General features: G+C 39.4%; 1 protein-coding gene across 5 annotated transcripts in view; it reads left to right on the top strand.

The window, feature by feature from the left end:
• sema4ba (sema domain, immunoglobulin domain (Ig), transmembrane domain (TM) and short cytoplasmic domain, (semaphorin) 4Ba) overlaps window positions 1-19,522 on the top strand; it is a 274,559-nt gene that overhangs the window by 176,286 nt on the left and 78,751 nt on the right. The window lies entirely within an intron of this gene.

Below are 19,522 nucleotides of genomic sequence, written 5' to 3'. Positions count from 1 at the left end.
ATAGTGCATTAGGAGATCCAGATAGTCCCAGCAAAATATTATCTGTATTTTCATAAAATGACAAGAACATAACACTGCTAAAACCAATCTATCACATAGATTTAACTATTTGTGACATACAGTTGGATGCAAAAGTTTGGGCAACCTTGTTAATAGTCATTATTTTCCTGTATAAATCGGTGGTTGTTACGATAAAAAATGTCAGTTAAATAATAGTATAGGAGACACACACAGTGATATTTGAGAAGTGAAATGAAGTTTATTGGATTTACAGAAAGTGTGCAATAATTGTTCAAACAAAATCAGGCAGGTGCATAAATTTGGGCACCGTTGTCATTTTATTGATTCCAAAACTTTTAGAACTAATTATTGGAACTCAAATTGGCTTGGTAAGCTCAGTGACCCCTGACCTACATACACAGGTGAATCCTATAATGAGAAAGAGTATTTAAGGGGGTCAATTGTAAGTTTCCATCCTCCTTTAATTTTCTCTGAAGAATAGCAACATGGGGTTCACAAAACAACTCTCAAATGACCTGAAGACAAAGATTGTTCACCATCATGGTTTAGGGCAGGGGTCGGGAACCTACGGCTCGCGAGCCAGATGTGGCTCTTTTGATGGCTACATCTGGCTCTCAGACAAATCTTTAATAAAAAAATAATAACGTTAAAAATATAAAACATTCTCATGTATTTCAATCCATTCATTTCCTACCGCTCATGTTCATGGTTGTGGGTTGGGGGAGCCAATCACAGCTGTCCTCCGGGACAACACCAAAATTTTATTGGATAATGCGTAACATACACGGGTCGTTGTGAGGTCAGGAACTAAACTTCCCTCCTTTTAATCAAGTAGTCAGCTAGCTAATTGCAGAAACCCTTTTATCGAAGAAGATGGCTAAAAGAAAAAAGTGATGAGGAGTATCGTACTTTTCAGCAGGAATGGACAGAGGAATTCGCCTTTGTGGAGAGAGCAGGTTCTGCAGTGTGTCTAATATGCAATAATAAAATTGCATCAATGAAATGGTCAAATATAAAGTGGCACTTCGACACACGCCATACTACATTTGCATCGAAATATCCTGTGGGGGAAAGCAGGAAGAAAGCATATCAAGAGCTACTGTGCAGAGTGCAAACCAGTCAGCAGCAACTCCGTGTTTGGACCCAGCAAGGTGACGGAATTCGGCTAGCTTTGCTGGTGCCATAGCAATTGTGAGAGAAATGGAAAGCCATTTCAGATGGGGAGTATGCCAAAACATTCATGCTTGATGTTGCCAATGAACTTTTTGACGACTTTTCGGTTAAAGACAAAATAATCAAACGAATAAAAGGCATGCCTCTGTCGGCAAGAACTGTTCACGATCGTACCATCATGATGGCAAATCAAATTGAGGCAACACCAGTGAAGGACATAAATGCAGCACCATTCTAACACTGAGTGGCTCCTGAAGTTCTACTATCTCATGGACATGACTGAACATCTGAACCAGCTCAATGTGAAAATACAAGGCATTGGAAATACAGTCTTATCCCTTCAACAAGCAGTGTTTGTATTTGAAAACAAGGTAGAACTCTTTATCGCCGACATTGAAACAGGTCATTTACTACACTTTGAAAAACTGGGGGTGTTTAAAGATACATGCACAGCAAGTGACCCTGCTCAACATCTTCAATCAATCAATCAATCAACATTTATTTATATAGCACATATTCATACAAAAAAATGTAGCTCAAAGTGCTTTACAAAATGAATAGAAAAATAGAAGACACAATAAAAAATAAACATAAGTTAACATTAATTAACATAGAATAAGTAAGGTCTGATGGCCAGGGTGGACAGAAAAAACTCCAAAAGCTGGAGAAAAAAAATAAAATCTGTAGGGGTTCCAGACCATGAGACCGCCCAGTCCCCTCTGGGCAATCTACCTAACATAAATCAAACAGTCCTCTTTGTATTTGTATTTATTTATCTTGATCTTCAGCAGCTAGCGGGCTTCACATCTAATCTCCTGCAGTCATTCAAAGCGCGCTTTGGAGAATTTCGTGAGCGCACTCGTCTTTTTAAGTTCGTCACCCATCCAAACGAGTGTGCAGTGGACAGCACCGACCTGAGTTACATCCTCGGTGTCTCCATCAGAGATTTTGAGCTACAAGCTGCTGACCTGAAGGCCTCAGACATGTGGGTAAATAAGTTCAAGTCACTGAATGAAGATTTGGAAAGACTTACACGACAGCAAGCAGAGTTGGCGAGCAAACACAAGTGGGGAGAAATGAAAAAACTTCAACCCGCGGACCAGCTGATTGTCTAAACGCGCTTCCCGTCACATACCACACACTGCAGCGTGTGAGCATTGCTGTACTGACAATGTTTGGCTCTACGTATGCATGTGAGCAGTCTTTCTCACATCTAAAGAACATTAAGACCAACCTACGATCACGTTTAACGGATGGAAGTCTCAACGCCTGCATGAAGCTTAACCTCAGCACGTATCAACCAGACTACAAAGCCATCAGCAAAACCATGCAGCACCAGAAGTCGCATTAATGGTAAGAAGTACTTTATTCATCATTGGTTAGCAACAGCATTATTAACAACGTTATTAAAAAGAATTCAGAGACTTATTGTACTTTAAAAGTGTTGGTCTTACATAAAATGCACACATTTACTTGTATTTAGTTTTAAACATATTGTATGGCTCTTACGGAATTACATTTTAAAATATGTGGCGTTCATGGCTCTCTCAGCCAAAAAGGTTCCCAACCCCTGGTTTAGGGGAAGGATACAGAAAGCTGTCCCGGAGATTTAAGTTGTCTGTTTCCACAGTTAGGAACATATTGAGGAAACGGAAGACCACAGGCTCATTTCAAGTTAAGGCTCGTAGTGGCAGACCAAGAAAGATTTCGGATAGACAGAAGCGACGAATGGTGAGAACAGTCAGAGTCAACCCACAGACCAGCACCAAAGACCTACAACATCATCTTGCAGCAGATGGAGTCACTGTGCATCGTTCAACCATTCGGCGCACTTTACACAAGGAGATGCTGTATGCGAGAGTGATGCAGAGGAAGCCTTTTCTCCGACCACAGCACAAACAGAGCCGCTGGAGGTATGCTCAAGCACATTTGGACAAGCCAGCTTCATTTTGGAATAAGGTGCTGTGGACTGATGAAACTAAAATTGAATTATTTGGGCATAAAAAGGGGCGTTATGCATGGAGGAAAAAGAACACAGCATTCCAAGAACAACACCTGCTACCTACAGTAAAATATGGTGGTGGTTCCATCATGCTGTGGGGCTGTGTGGCCAGTGCAGGGACTGGGCATCTTGTCAAAGTTGAGGGACGCATGGATTCCACTCAGTATCAGCAGATTCTGGAGACCAATGTCCAGGAATCAGTGACAAAGCTGGAGCTGTGCCGGGGCTGGATCTTTCAACAAGACAACGACCCGAAACACTGCTCAAAATCCACTAAGGCATTCATGCAGAGGAACAAGTACAACGTTCTGGAATGGCCATCTCAGTCCCCAGACCTGAATATAATTGAAAATCTGTGGTGTGAGTTAAAGAGAGCTGTCCATGCTCGGAAGCCATCAAACCTGAATGAACTAGAGATGTTTTGTAAAGAGGAATGGTCCAAAATACCTTCAACCACAATCCAGACTCTCATTGGAACCTACAGGAAGCGTTTAGAGGCTGTAATTTCTGCAAAAGGCGGATCTACTAAATACTGATTTCATTTCTTTTTTGTGGTGCCCAAATTTATGCACCTGCCTGATTTTGTTTGAACAATTATTGCACACTTTCTGTAAATCCAATAAACTTCATTTCACTTCTCAAATATCACTGTGTGTGTCTCCTATATGATATAAAATTCTCATGAAAATTAAAGGAACACTTTGAAAACACATTAGATCTCAATGGGAAAAAGAAATCCTCCTGGATATCTATACTGATATAGACTGGGTAATGTGTTAGGAATGAAAGGATGCCACATCGTTTGATGGAAATGAAAATGATCAACCTACAGAGCCCTGAATTCAAAGACGCCCCAAAAATCAGAGTGAAAAAATTATGTGGCAGGCTAGTCCATTTTGCCAAAATTTAATTGCAGCAACTCAAAATTGTATGCTTGTATACATGCCTGTCAACATCGGTGCATGCTTCTAATGAGATGACAGATGGTGTTGTGGGGGATCTCCTCCCAGATCTGGACCAGGGCATCACTGAGCTCCTGGACAGTCTGAGATGCAACCTGGTGGCATTGGATGGACCAAAACATAATGTCCCAGAGGTGTTCTATTGGATTTAGGTCAGGAAAGTGTGGTGGCCAGTCAATGGTATCAATTCCTTCATCCTCCAGGAACTGCCTGCATACTCTCACCACATGAGGCCAGGAATTGTCATGCACCAGGAGCCAGGGTCTGACAATGGGTCCAAGGATTTCATCCTGATACCTAATGGCAGCCAAGGTGCCTTTGTCAAGCCTGTAGCGGTCTGTGTGACCCTCCATGGATATGCCTCCCCAGACAATCATTAACCCACCACCAAACTGCTCATGCTGAATGATGTTACAGGCAGCATAATGTTCTCCATGGCTTCTCCAGACCCTTTCATTTCTGTCACGTGCTCAGGGTGAACCTGCTCTCATCTGTAAAAAGCACAGGGCACCAGTGGTGCATCTGCCAATTCTGGTATTCTATGACGAATGCCAATCGAGCTGCATGCTGCTGGGCAGTGAGCTCAGGGCCCATTAGAGGACATGGGGCACCCTCATGAAGTCTTTCTGGTTGTTTGGTCAGAGACATTCACACCAGTGGCCTGCTGGAGGTCATTTTGTAGGGCTCTGACAGTGCTCATCCTGTTCCTCCTTGCCCAAAGGAGCAGATACTGGTCCTGCTGATGGGTTATGGACCTTCTATGGCCCTCTCCAGCTCTCCTAGAGTAACTGCTTGTCTCCTAGAATCTCCTCCATGCCCTTGAGACTGTGCAGGGAGACACAGCAAACCTTCTGGCAATGACACGTATTGATGTGCCATCCTGGAGAAGTTGGACTACCTGTGCAACCTCTGTAGGGTCCAGGTATCGCCTCATGCTACCAGTAGTGACACTGACTGTAGCCAAATGCAAAACTAGTGAAGAAACAGTCAGAAAAGATGAGGAGGGAAAAATGTCAGTGGCCTCCACCTGTTACACCATTCCTGTTTTGGGGGTCATCTCATTGTTGCCCCTCTAGTGCATCTGTTGTTAATTTCATTAACACCACAGCAGCTGAAACTGATTAACAACCCCCTCTGCTACTTAACTGACCAGATTAATATCCCATAAGTTTTATTGACTTTATGCTAAACTCTGATTAAAAAGTGTTCCTTTAATTTTTTTGAGCAGTATATTTAACTGACATTTTTTATCGTAACAACCAACGATTTATACAGGAAAATAATGACTATTAACAGGGTTGCCCAAACTTTTGCATCCCACTGTACTATAGAGCTCCTAGATATATCATATTTCTTCATTGTTTTAGCTTTTTGCTTCCCTAAACATGCACATATATACTGTCTTGTTTGAAAAAGAGGCTTGATCTTTTACTCTCCTGTAATTTGCCTGATGTTATAATTACTGATGCATCTTCAGGAAACTTGGCTTCATGCTCCTTGTGAATTTCTCCTGCGATGGACAGGTGTTTCTCCATCAAGGTAGTGGTACTGCCTTGCATCTGCTGCTTTGTATATGTTATGATCTGTAGTCTTTGTTTTTTTTTGGTGAGAATTTATGAATTAATTTTTAAAAGTTACACATCTGCTTTGGGACCCAAGGATTATGAATTTAATTTTAGTTTTGAAATTTAGAATTAATTAAAAAAGTTGAATATTTTTACTGTTAGGCCACAACACAATCTTTGTTTTTCTATAGGTGAAGCTGATTCAGAAGAAATGAATTTGAGGAAATATAAACCTGTACAGTATTTCTGAATACTAAAAATCCTTTTTGCTCTTGGTTCTGAGTTTCTGGTTATGTTTCAGTTTTGACAAAAAGACTGGTTAGACTTACTATTCTTACTTTCACTTATTCTTTTACTATGTCTATCTCCCGGTCATTTTCATTAATTTTACTGCCTCTTTCCAAATTGGTACACTGTATATCTGAGATGTTTTTGAAATTAATATTTTGTTTATGGCCTAATTATATAAAGTGAACACTGATAGAGTAATATAGAATAAAGCAAAAATTATCAGAAAAAAGTGAACATTTCCTGATTGCATACTTCTGAACACATCATTTAACATATAAGCATATTCAGTAGCATTTTCTACAGCAAGTTGTTTTGCATAAAGGCTTCGTGCCATTTTTGCTCATTGCATTTGGCACATGTGCTTAGGTTGTTTCGTGTTGCTCTGTTATAATTAGAGACTGTAGTTTTCAAATGGATTGAGCCACTAGGGGATATTAACTTTTTTTCTTGTTCAGCTACATTATAACTTTTGTCTCGTTCTTGATATTATTCTCTTGCCTAAAGTATAATTTTAGATCCAACGTTGGGTCTTCAAGTTACCCTCAGTAATTTACTGCAAACATTTTCACCTCAGTTATGCTGGCTCCTTGAAAGTCCCTTTAGTTTTTTGTAATTATGTTCCACTCTGCTACATTGCTCTCTTTTCAGAGACTGCTCTTTTTAGAAATGCAATTTTGTGTCAGAATTATGTTTGTAGTACAGTATGAAGCATATTCTGTTTCTTGATGACTTAGCATGTCAAGTTTGGGGATATTTATTGTAATTTGTCACTAATAACCTGAGATGTACTATGTAGTATATGCAATAATGAAAGAATTCTGGCTTGTCTCTGTCTTGAATATTGATTGCACTGTTAGATTAAGCACTGTCTGGCTCAAGATGGCAATATGTGTGTTGTCTGATCTATTGTAACCAGTTTGAAGAGACATTGGGGATGTTAATATATAATTACATGTGTATAACTACAGAGACATCTGTCCTTAGCGTTGCCAAAATCAAACTTTAATTTTGCCACTTTCCAATTTGCCACATTCACAGTTTGCCAAAAATAGTGCCTTTTTTCATATTAGTGCCTGTTGCATATTTACTGAACTACAATTGGTACCTGATTGCCCATTACCAAGAATATGTAGGGTAACTTGTGCTAGGGATTACCACCACTTGTGGCTACCATTAAGCCATGCTTTGTGTGCACTGCCATCTCATTACTCAATGACTATTTTACTTTCAGTGTATAGTCATATTATCCTCAGTGTCTTTGTGCATTTCAAAATGCAAAACATCTTGCGAATAGTCCTGGAAATTTTACTTTATTACTTGACTGCCATTTTACAAATGAAGAATGTCATTGCTGAGAATCATGGATGTATCCTTCATTACATGATCATCCTAAAGGTAGTGAGAAGTCAATCAAAATGACACCTTTTATTGGCTAACTAAAAAGATTACCATATGCAAGCTTTCGAGGCAACTTAGGCCCCCTTCTTAAGGCAATATGGCTAACACGGTAAACCACTCTAGTACTACATCCTAAAGGTAAACATTTACCTCACCCAATGATAAGAGTTCATAGCCCCTCTGTTTGACACAACCATTCACACCTGTAAACTTCTTTTGGTGTGTGACACCTGCACTATATACTCAACTAATCTATAGTAATTTAGACCAGCATATGAACTCAAATGGGCCAGAGCTGTTTGTTTATTTTTTGCCATTTATCTCAGGCTAATGCATGAGTATCATAATCAAGGACTTTCTAACTACATTTTACAGCATTCAAACACCCATTCATTTTCAAACTACAGAGCTGTGGGCCAAGAGTCTATTGTGACAGCATCGGGGACAAGGCAGTATTTTTACACAGATACTAACACTGCTGTTGTGTTCAAAATCTGTAATGCAACATTAGAACCAACTCAATTTTGAATCACATGAGACTGAAGCATCTTGTAAAATATTTTGATCAGTCAACCAAATAATGAACACCAACTTTAATAACTGTTTTCACTACCCCAGCTCGAAAATGCAATGCCGTCTGAACACAAAAAATATCCACAATGATCACAATAATGTCAATAAAGTAAGGGTGAGGGATTTAGAGAACTAACAAAGTATGATGAGCCAGAGTGAGAAGTCATCTTCTTGACAGCTGTCACTAAAGGGGAAAACAGCATTATGAAAAAATAGCTATATATATATATATATATATATATATATATATATATATATATATATATATATATATATATATATATATATATATATATATATATATATATATATATATATATATATATATATATGATACTCTAAAAGATAATTAAGATACACCAGTTCTTGACAACTTTAATTTCACTAGTCCAATTCAAGTATATTTAAAAAAATATAAATTATAAGATCTGTTAACTGCTTTAATTTGCCATAGCTTCAATTTTAGCATAGGGTCACACGAATTGCATGTTATACTTTCATATCCTTTACTGCCTGCGCTATTATAGCAGGAAAATCCAACTGCTCTTTACACATAAAATTGAAATAAAAGGCTACAGTTGTTGATAATTTTGTTAAAGTTTCTCTGGGTAAATTATATCACTCAATGCAAAATGTGAATTGTCAGGAGACGTATTTTGATTAACTTTTAATTCTAATATCCAAAATGCATAGAAGAAAAATCCCTTTGCTGGGTGTTTATTTTCAGAAAGGATGGAGTGTGATGATTGCATCTGACATTGGCCAAGATTAAATTAATTTCATTTAATCAAGTATTTGTTTGTCAATCCTTAAGGTCAAATGAATATCATAATCTCATAGAAAGAATATCCTTACCCTGGGCAGGACACCAGTCTATCATAGGCCATATTAGATCAATTATTATTTCAATATTAGAGTAATTGAAAATAGTTTGTCAAACACATTTGCACATCTTTGACAGGTGGGAAGAAGCTGGCCAAAATCAATGTTGTCATTAGGTGAAGACACAAACAAAATTCACAGAAATAATTCCTGGATTTGGAGGACCCTGGAACTCTGAGGCATCAGCCTTAACTACTGTACTTCCAACAGCACTGCCTCGTGGCATTGTAAAATAAAGTCATCTGCCACCAGATTGAAATCTGAAATTTGCTTCTTTGTTAATGTGTTATTTGAAGAGTACTATATTATACCTAAGACCTTTAGTATGTAACAATGAAAAGAAAAATATTTTATCCTATTCATTTTTATACACTACTGTATGTTGCATTTCTTTATCCTTGTCAAGCTGGTAAGGAAACATAAGGTATGTTTACTAATGCTGACAAATTTTGTCATTGTTTACAAACTGTAGCCTGTAAGGGGCTGCAGTTTTGTTGTTTTTGTTAAGGCATTTACTGATTTGTGTGCCACCCTTCTGGATTATGTTGTATATTATGTTAGAGTTCAGATGTCATTGAAGAAGGTGGCAGAAGCATTCCTAATAGCACCTACAGATTTGAAACAGTTAGAGTACTGTATGATGTGTTAATTGTACAATTTTATTAAAAAAACAAGATTTGTGACTTATAAATTAACTACATTATTAACAGTAGTGGAAAAAGACAAGGTCTAATGCAACACCTATTGCGTACTCAGGAACTTTGTATATCCTAAAGTGAATAGCTGAAAAGTGTCTACTGAAGTGGTGCCGGCATTAGCAGAAAGTTTGCCACAACAGTCTGAGTTAGGATATGTGTGATTTAAAGCAGTAATGCAAAAATGTTACAGGGAGCACTTAATCCAAAAGGGATTAGAGGATTGGCTCAGGTTTGATGGTTGGGAGACAAAGTCAGAGAGGCAAGACTGCGTTGGTTTGGATATGTGCAGAGGAGGGATGCTGGGTATATTGGGAAAAGGATGTTAAGGACCAGGCAAGAGGAAGTCCTAAGAGAAGGTTTATGGGTGTGGTGAGAGAGGACATGCAAGTTATGGGTGTAACAGAGCAAGATGCAGAGGCAGGAAGATATGGAAAAAGATGATCTGCTGTGGCAGCCCCTGATGGGAGCAGCTAAAAGAAGAAGAAGAAATGTTGCTTTTGGAAGGTAATATGAATCCAGATGAGTCAGCAACAGTTGTATTTGCAGTACAGTGCACACTCTGTTGAATTGTAACCACACCATGAACTCTGAGATCTCAACCAGACATGGAACATGCCCCTCTTTACTATGCTTCCCAGCCCTAACAGTCAGTCAGTACTTTGAGGTAAAGTGTTTGTTTTGGTGATTTTCCTTTCCCACATAATTATAACATGGCAAATGCTATTCACCTTGGAGACCTGCTCCTAATATGTGCAAAAATGAGTACATTAATGGTATTTGAACTAAATATGATAGGAGCCTTTTAGTGTATGAGTATATTTATTTTACAGTTTCATCTTTTTAAAATTCCACTCTATTTTTAGTAATGCCTTTTATTGTTTGACTGTTGATGTTATACTTTGTTTTTTTAAAGCAACTAGATGATGGCACAGATAATTTTGACATTTAGCAGTATTCTATATGTTATACATTTATTACATTTCAAAGCTGTGTGATGTGTAATGTCAAGCTGGATACCCACAGTCAGACATAAGACAGAACACAAGCTTGATTGAAATGAGTAAGATAGACTACAGCCTTCTTCACATACTAAACCCTGAATAGTCCAGGATATTTATCCAAGCAGTTTAGTTAGATGCACACCTAACTAACTACTATACAGATATGACAATTGCAGAGAATTGGAGGGAGTGCTCAAAGGTGCCTGCAGGTATTGACCATGGACCTCACAATTTCTGCACTTTTTTATTATTGGTATTTGTCCATGTAAATACAGAATTTTCTACAATATTGTGAGAATTGCAGCACTTTTGCCACATAACCATTCAGTATGAAAAAGGAGAACAAAACATAGGAAAAGTACACACATTCACAGGTGCTACTCAGTCACTTATATGAAAGACTCACTTTCATGCCATTTGCTCAGTGCATATACAATAGAGCAGTTGTAGTATTCATCTGTATCCGCCTAACTTATAATGATGAAAGTGTTTAAATACTTCAGTACCTGTTTTGGAGTAAATGGGCAAGAAAATACTATAATTTAAGCTTTGTGAAACATTATGGCTTTTACACTGTACACAACACTCTCTAAAACTGGTAACAAAAAAAAAAACGTATCTTGACTAAGTAATAATGAGTTATTTAATTGACTGAATATAGGCAGATCCAACTTGAAATGCACAATGTGAAACTTTTGTTTTTAAATATTCTCAAGAGAGGACTTGTTTTGGAGGCATGTTATGTGGTCTGCATATTTCCTGCTATTGCTATAAAGCTACTTTTTCCTGATAGTTGTTAATAATGAGCTGCTTGAATGAGGCTGTAAATTGAATGTGTTTGGCATTAAGATCCAGGAAGGCTGAAGTAATTTTACTATTGTTAAGTGTTGTTTCTACATGCCAGGTGGCAGCAAAGTAAGGCTTCATCTTTGAGATTGCAAAGATTGTAACATTTTTGGTAGACTGATGTAAAACATTACTGTGTTTTTGTTGCATAAACTGTACTTTTCTGCCTGTAACAAGTGCCTAGTTTATTGCTAGTAGAAGTAGCAGTAGCCTGCTAATCTCCCTTAACACAGGATGATAGGAGAGGTGGACAAGCTGACAGCCACTTGTAAAAGATGCTTCTGAAGCTAAATAATTTACGGCACACAAACACATGTGCGAATGCACACACACATCTAGCTATCTAACTGTCTATCAATCGCGGGGAACAGCCCGGACAAAGACAGGTGGACACCGAAGGTTGAACACTCAACGCACGTTTATTCATTATACTACTATTTACAGTGCATTCGGAAAGTATTCACAGCGCATCACTTTTTCAACATTTTGTTATGTGACAGCCTTATTCCAAAATGGATTAAATTCATTTTTTTCCTCAGAATTCTACACACAACACCCCATAATGACAATGTGAAAAAATGTACTTGAGGTTTTTGCAAATTTATTAAAAATAAAAAAACTGAGAAATCACATGTACATAAGTATTCACAGCCTTTGCTCAATACTTTGTCGCCGCACCTTTGGCAGCAATTACAGCCTCAAGTCTTTTTGAATATGATGCCACAAGCTTGGCACACCTACAGTATCCTTGGCTAGTTTCGCCCATTCCACTTTGCAACACCTCTCAAGCTCCTTCAAGTTGTCGGTGCACAGCCATTTTAAGATATCTCCGGAGATGTTCAATCGGATTCAAGTCTGGGCTCTGGCTGGGCCACTCAAGGACATTCACAGAGTTGTCCTGAAGCCACTCCTTTGATATCTTGGCTGTGTGCTTAGGGTCATTGTCCTGCTGAAAGATGAACCATCGCCTCAGTCTGAGGTCAAGAGTGCTCTGGACCAGGTTTTCATCCAGGATGTCTCTGTACATTGCTGCAGTCATCTTTCCCTTTATCCTGACTAGTCTCCCAGTTTCTGCCGCTGAAAAACATCCCCACAGCATGATGTTGCCACCACCATGCTTCACTGTAGGGATGGTATTGGCCTGGTGATGTGCGGTGCCTGGTTTCCTCCAAATGTGACGCCTGGCATTCACACCAAAGAGTTCAATCTTTGTCTCATCAGACCAGAGAATTTTGTTTCTCATGGTCTGAGAGTCCTTCAGGTGCCTTTTAGCAAACTCCAGGCGGGCTGCCATGTGCCTTTTACTAAGGAGTGACCTCCGTCTGGCCACTCTACCATACAGGCCTGACTGGTGGATTGCTGCAGAGATGGTTGTCCTTCTGGAAGGTTCTCCTTTCTCTACAGAGGACCTCTGGAGCTCTGACAGAGTGACCATTGGGTTCTTGGTCACCTCCCTGCTAAGGCCCTTCTCCCCCAATCGCTCAGTTTAGATGGCCAGCCAGCTCTAGGAAGAGTCCTTGTGGTTTCGAACTTCTTCCACTTACGAATGATGGAGGCTACTGTGCTCATTGGGACCTTCAAAGCAGCAGAAATTTTTCTGTAACCTTCCCCAGATTTGTGCCTTGAGACAATCCTGTCTCGGAGGTCTACAGACAATTCCTTTGACTTCATGCTTGGTTTGTGCTCTGACATGAACTGTCAACTGTGGGCCCGTTTATAGACAGGTGTGTGCCTTTCCAAATCATATCCAATCAACTGAATTTACCACAGGTGGACTCCAATTAAGCTGCAGAAACATCTCAAGGATGATCAGGGGAAACAGGATGCACCTGAGCTCAATTTTGAGCCTCATGGCAAAGGCTGGGAATACTTATGTACATGTGATTTCTCAGTTTTTTTATTTTTAATAAATTTGCAAAAACCTCAAGTAAACATTTTTCACGTTGTCATTATGGGGTGTTGTGTGCATAATTCTGAGAAAAAAAAGAATTTAATCCATTTTGGAATAAGGCTGTAACATAACAAAATGTGGAAAAATTGATGTGCTGTGAATACTTTCCGGATGCACTGTACTGTGCACACACAGCCCACTTTCACCCCCAAAGTCCAGGCCTTCTTCCTCAATGCCTTTTCTCCTCAGGTCTGCCTCCACTCCTCTCCTCCAAGCTCCCTCCTCTTCCACCTGACTCCATCCATCGAATGGAGGGAGGCGGCCCCTTTTATATCCACCCGTATGTGCTCCAGGTGCCTCCCAATAAGCGACTGTCTGCACTCTCTGGTAAGGCAGACACTCCGGGTGTCCCTGGTCATCTTCCCCCCAGCACTTCCAGATGTGGCGGAAGTGCTGAGGACCTGGGCTCTTCAGGCATCGGGTCGCCCCCTGGCGGTGACCACGGGCCCCTATAGGGTTGAGCTTCTAGTAAGTGTCAATTCTTAAAATTTGAAGATCGATATTGTGAATCTCTGTCCTGCTCAATTACTATATGTAGATTTTTGCTTATCTTCATTTTTGGCGTCCAATCCAGTAGATGTCACTAATGTACCCATTAAGGCTTTCAATGGAAAAAGCACTTTACTATCTTGCATAAAAAGGGGTGTCTTCTTTAACTGAAATCGGCATCTTCAACACTTAAATCAGATGTGTGGACTTACTACTGATTTAAACAGTGAGTCTGTAGACATTAATTATTGTTGAAACACAGCAAATTTGAGAAATCATTTATCCTAACATCACCATAAATGAAATCTCATTGGACATCCAAACGAGCTCAGCCTAAACAATCTACACTGGAGACAGCAGGCAGCTCCAAGCTTCTGTTTAATTCTCCTCATGCTGTGCCCAAAAAATAACATAATATATAGCAGTTTTTTTATGTAAAGATAAGAGAACCAACACCATTGTTGAAAATGGGGGCTTTCAACAAATGGTGTGGGTTTTTGAACTGTGGTATGCTATTTCAACCAGAAAGCAATTCAGTGAAGTTATTGTACCTAAGCTTTATGAAGATTTTAAGGAAAGCATTGCTTCGTTTCTCAGGCCAGTGGAGAAAGCCCTCACTTGCAATGCCTGAGCATCCAGGGCAGCAGATTTCTATGTGACAATCACATATTAAAAATGACTGGGCATCTCTGGCAGATGTGTTGCAGACAAGTACGCTGCATGCTAGTCACACTGGGAGCAACTTCGCTGCCTATATACAGACTAGATATGTTTTCTTTTATGTTCCATTTTTTCAATGCCACTGTCAACGAGCATCAGCTCCAGATCCTCATTTTAAAATGCTTCCTTTTTGTCTGAGGATTATGAGTATACATTTTCGAGACTGATTAATGTGACTTCTACAAGTGAGCAACTGAAGATATGTATAACTTATAGAATTATAGAAAGACACAAATCTTCCCACTGTATCTTTAATTTTGACCTATTCAAGATTACTTTAAATACCCAATATGGGGATAAATTTGGCTAACAGTTTAGTTGAAGGGTGTCCGTGCGGAGATTCATAACACATGAATTGGTTATTGAATAACATTTGTTATTTTAGAAACAATGTTTGATTACTTTATAATAATATTATTTGCAAGATGATGCAGATATTTTATAAAGTAGATGTCATTGAGTTTTATTAAAACAAGGAGCTCCCCGATAATATGTGTGGACTCAAGTGTGGTAATACACATGTTAGTTAAATTATGTTGAATTTTGAATGTGTGCAATGCTGTGAAAAAGTTTTCTTTAAAGAGCAATAATATTTTGTTCCACTCTTTCCGAATATAGTAGACCCCCGCGAAGACGCAGTTCAGGGTTCGCAACCTCAGTTGTTCGTGGATTTTTCCTTAGAACCTAACTAGTAATTGTTAGCGGAAACTGCAAATATCCTACGCAATTTTTTTTGGCTTTTTTCGTGGCAATACTGCACTGTAGAGAGAACAGGAAGCAACCGTAGTGGAAAACGCAGCTTGGGATGGTGAAAGTAGCCAATCTGAGAGCATTGTACTCTACTAGAATTTGAAACTGTAACTCCCAGCAGTCCCAGCAGTGGCTCTGATTGGTCTTCTGTCGAGGTTGCAGGGGCTGTTGGGGTCAAAGGATGTCAGCGCGGCTTTTAAAAAGGGGGTCGGTGACCAAAAGAAAAAGAAAGTGTTTGTAATTTGTGTTTCAAGTTCCTGTCTCTCTGCCTGCCTTCTGTTAGGTTACCTATACTTGTTCGTTTTGTCCTGGATCGTTTCATGGTTGGGGTCTGGATTGACTGCCATCTGCCTGTGTACATGAGGAATGCAAGTGGGTTCATTGCCGTCCTGAGAAGAAAGGAGCGCACCTGAACCCGTCCACTCGTCTTCACCATTTCAGGAACTACCAGTAGGACTATCTTTACATTCCCATTCAACGTGCGGATCTCTGGACTATCTATTTTCATCATTACATTTCATCCGTTGCTGTTCTTCATGGACTTTACTGTGTGTGTTTTGTTGGTGCTTTGTTGTATTTAATGTATAATCGCCGTAAGGGGAACAGGAGTGGTATCGTTGTTTTCATTACATTTTTTATTTGCTGTTTGATTACCGGTTTGCTTTGTTTTTGTTTCTGTGAGTGCGTGCAGGTCGGGTCAAGGCTGGGTGCGTCCCTGGAATCCCCACCATAAAAATAAATAAATCACTGTCTTCTTGATGGTGTGAATCTTACTGGCACTGGACCGCTACAGCGTTATTCATTTCTCCTTGCTGCTGATTGACTTCTGCCGTGTGGCACGTCTCCAGCTGAGTGTTCTCGTGCTTTCCATTTTGTTCTTCTTAATCCTTAAACCACCGCAACTGGCTATAGTCATTTCCCAATGCCATTTGCCAGCACGTAGGAGCCAAGTATATTCGGCGACGTACATTCATTTTCACACCGCAATCGGCAATTGTCGGTTCCCAGTGCAATTTACCAACACACTAGAGTTGATCAGCCAGTGCCATACATTCGTTGTGCTTTGCGTGCAGCCAGTTTAAGCGCAGTTGGCACGGTGATTTACTGAATTTCATCAATGGCGTCAGTTGCACCTTGTACATATTGTTTCAGTAGTTTTTTTAAGTATTTTTTACAGTTCATTAGCAGTGTGTAAAATGATCAGTGGTGCAGTAATTGTAATGCTCTTTGAATGAAAAAAAATGTGTTCCATTAAAATTTCACTTTTCCTTTATAAATTGTGACGTTAACTTAAAAAATGCAGCTAAAAATATTTGACGTCCAGGGATGCATTAACCCCCAGGTATGTGGCAGTTTAAGGGTTAAAGCCCCAAGATGCTGCCGAAAACGGCCTGCACCTTCTGTGGCTTCTGGCAATGAAAACACGCTTGCATTAATTACAGTACATATAGCGGTAACATTGGTATTTTACATTCTAGCACTTCGGGTGACATATCAGTACAGTACTGTACAATATATGGGTCTACCTTTACATTTTTTAGGTAATGTATTAAGCTGAAATTGAAATTAAATTAAAGTGTTTTGCGGGCATATTAAGGGTTTAAACTATAAAAATAGGCATTTTTTTAACCACATCCATAATTTGCGGTTTTTCACAATTCGCGGGTGCTCTAACAACATAACTCCTGCGAATTTTGGTGGTGTACTGTACTTATGTTAACTGTTCATTACTTATCAAGTGTTTCTTCATTTCTTCTTAAATGTCATCCCATGGTTATGCATATGTTATTAAGTATCTATGTAGACACAGTTAAAAAAAAAGTCACTGAAATTTGTCACATTATATTAATGTTCTCTATGCATGGTTAAGTAATTTCTAAAAAAAGTCACCACTTCAAATATATTCAGTCAAAATAAACTTGATATTGAATCAGAATCGAATCGAATTGGGGTATTATACCAAACCCTACTGATGATCCTGTTTGGGTTTTCACTGCAAACGGACCATAGGCCTCATGTATAAATGGTGCGTACACACAAAAATGTTGAGTAAGCCAGTTCCCACGCTCACATCGCAATGTATAAAACCTAAATTTGGCATAAAGCCACACACGTTTTCACACCAGTTAAATGCTTGGCGTACACAAATTCTCCGCTTGGTTTTGCAAACTTGTGGCACCCAGCGTCAAAGCAGTGCTTTTATTCCAGTGTGGTTATCCCTTTCTTTTTTAGATCCACATCCCTGACGTGGCTTTATCAAATACACTGAAATTAACCGCATATCGTTTATTAGTTTAAGACATCTGATTGCAATTGACCTGTAACAATACAATGGTCCACAGAATGGCCAAACTATTCCAAATACCATAGCTTCTTTAGCGTTGTTACTCTCATTGCATCTTCTTCTTCTTCATGTTTTTTCTGCTGCTCCCATTAAGGGTTGCCACAGCAGATCATCTTTTTCCATATTATTCTCACTGCACCACTTGGAGTATTGATATCAATGTATCTGAGTGTGGAATCACAGCTCTACAGCAGCTGATCGGAAAGAGAATTCAGTATACAGCATCTAGCACACGCTGCCTCAGCCATGCTGCCTATTTGAACTGCTCTCAGGCGACAAACACTTCAGAGCCTTTCCTGTACTGACCTCGCGGTTCAGAAACAGTTTTATCCCAAGAACTATAAACGTAATCAATCAGTCCATCAAGTGCTCCTTGTAGAACTGTTTGTACTTATAAGTACAATTACCTCGATGTAAACTTGCAATACAGTTATAATATTGCGCAACTTGCGCCACTTTATAAAGCGCGTATTTACATTTGATGACTATATCATTTTTAAGATGAAATGCAGCAAAATATGTATTACATTATACAGATATAATGTTAACATCATTTTAATAATCTGTATTTTTAATAATTAAACATGTGAGTACACGGTGTCACAGCGCTAGCAAGGAGCTGGCGCCTCATTCGGGGATTGATCCTGCCTCGCGCTGTATTCTTGCTGGGGGTGATGCAACACTGGAAGGATAGATAGATAGATAGATAGATAGAATAAATAAACATGTACTACGAAGATATTTCAATGTTCCTTAACATTAGAATTACCAAAGTTTATGAAAAATCTCGTAAATCCAGCCCACCTTAAATCCCTTCGCACTTCTCAGTCAGCTTCTTTTGTCTTGTAAATGTGCCGATCAAGACAAGCAGCAAGCAGCCTACTATTCTATCCCCCTACCACCGCAGAACGGCCACGAAGTTCTCCCACTTCCAGCCTTCATTATCAGGGAGTGAAGTGCTGGAGTTTTAGAATGGGAATAATAGATTGTTATTTGGAACACATGCATTTCACGTGTGTTCCGTTTCTACAATAATCTGTGTAAATACATAGTTAAAACAGAAATATTTTTCATATTTTAGTAATAAATGACAAAATGTACACATAAACTATATAATGTGTAAAGCCTGAAGTGCAAAGATTTACACATTTACAAGTGAAAGATGCTGACTGAAAGGTTTGAAGGGATTTAAGGTGGTCCGGATTTACGAGTTTTTTCGTGGCTTTGGTAATCCATCCATCCATTATCCAACCTGTTATATCCTAACTACAGGGTCACAGGGGTCTGCTGGAGCCAATCCCAGCCAACACAGGGAGTAAGGTAGGAAACAAACACAGCAGGGCACACACACACACCCCCACACCCACACCAAGCACACACTAGGGACAATTTAGAATTGCCAATGCACCTAACCTGCATGTCTTTGGACTGGGGGAGGAAACCGGAGTACTTGGAGGAAACCCCCGCAGACACGGGGAGAAGATGCAAACTCCTATCTGCGAGGCAGCAGCGCTACTCACTGCGTCACTGTGCTGCCTGCTTTGGTAATTCTAGTGTTAAAAGTTTTGAAGAATCGGCATTCTAAGCTTACAGATGACTTACCATCTATTACTGAGCTGATTGTGTGGTGATTGAGTACTTGGAGAAAGAAAAGGAAGTACAGGAATTGGGCATTAGTACGTTTGAAAGAGACAGTAATGCTGCAATAAGTTATTTCATTGAAGGTTGCGCACGGCACAGCAAACATCTTGCGTGAGGCAGGAACAATCTCTGGATGGGGCGCCAGTTCATCAGTATCACTGTGCTACTGTGTTCCCATGTTTAATACATGCTTTAATTGATGTGATATGAATACT

The sequence above is a fragment of the Polypterus senegalus genome, chromosome 12 (assembly GCF_016835505.1).
Source record: "Polypterus senegalus isolate Bchr_013 chromosome 12, ASM1683550v1, whole genome shotgun sequence".
NCBI lineage: Eukaryota > Metazoa > Chordata > Cladistia > Polypteriformes > Polypteridae > Polypterus > Polypterus senegalus.
This window is presented reverse-complemented; position numbering and strand designations above follow the sequence as displayed.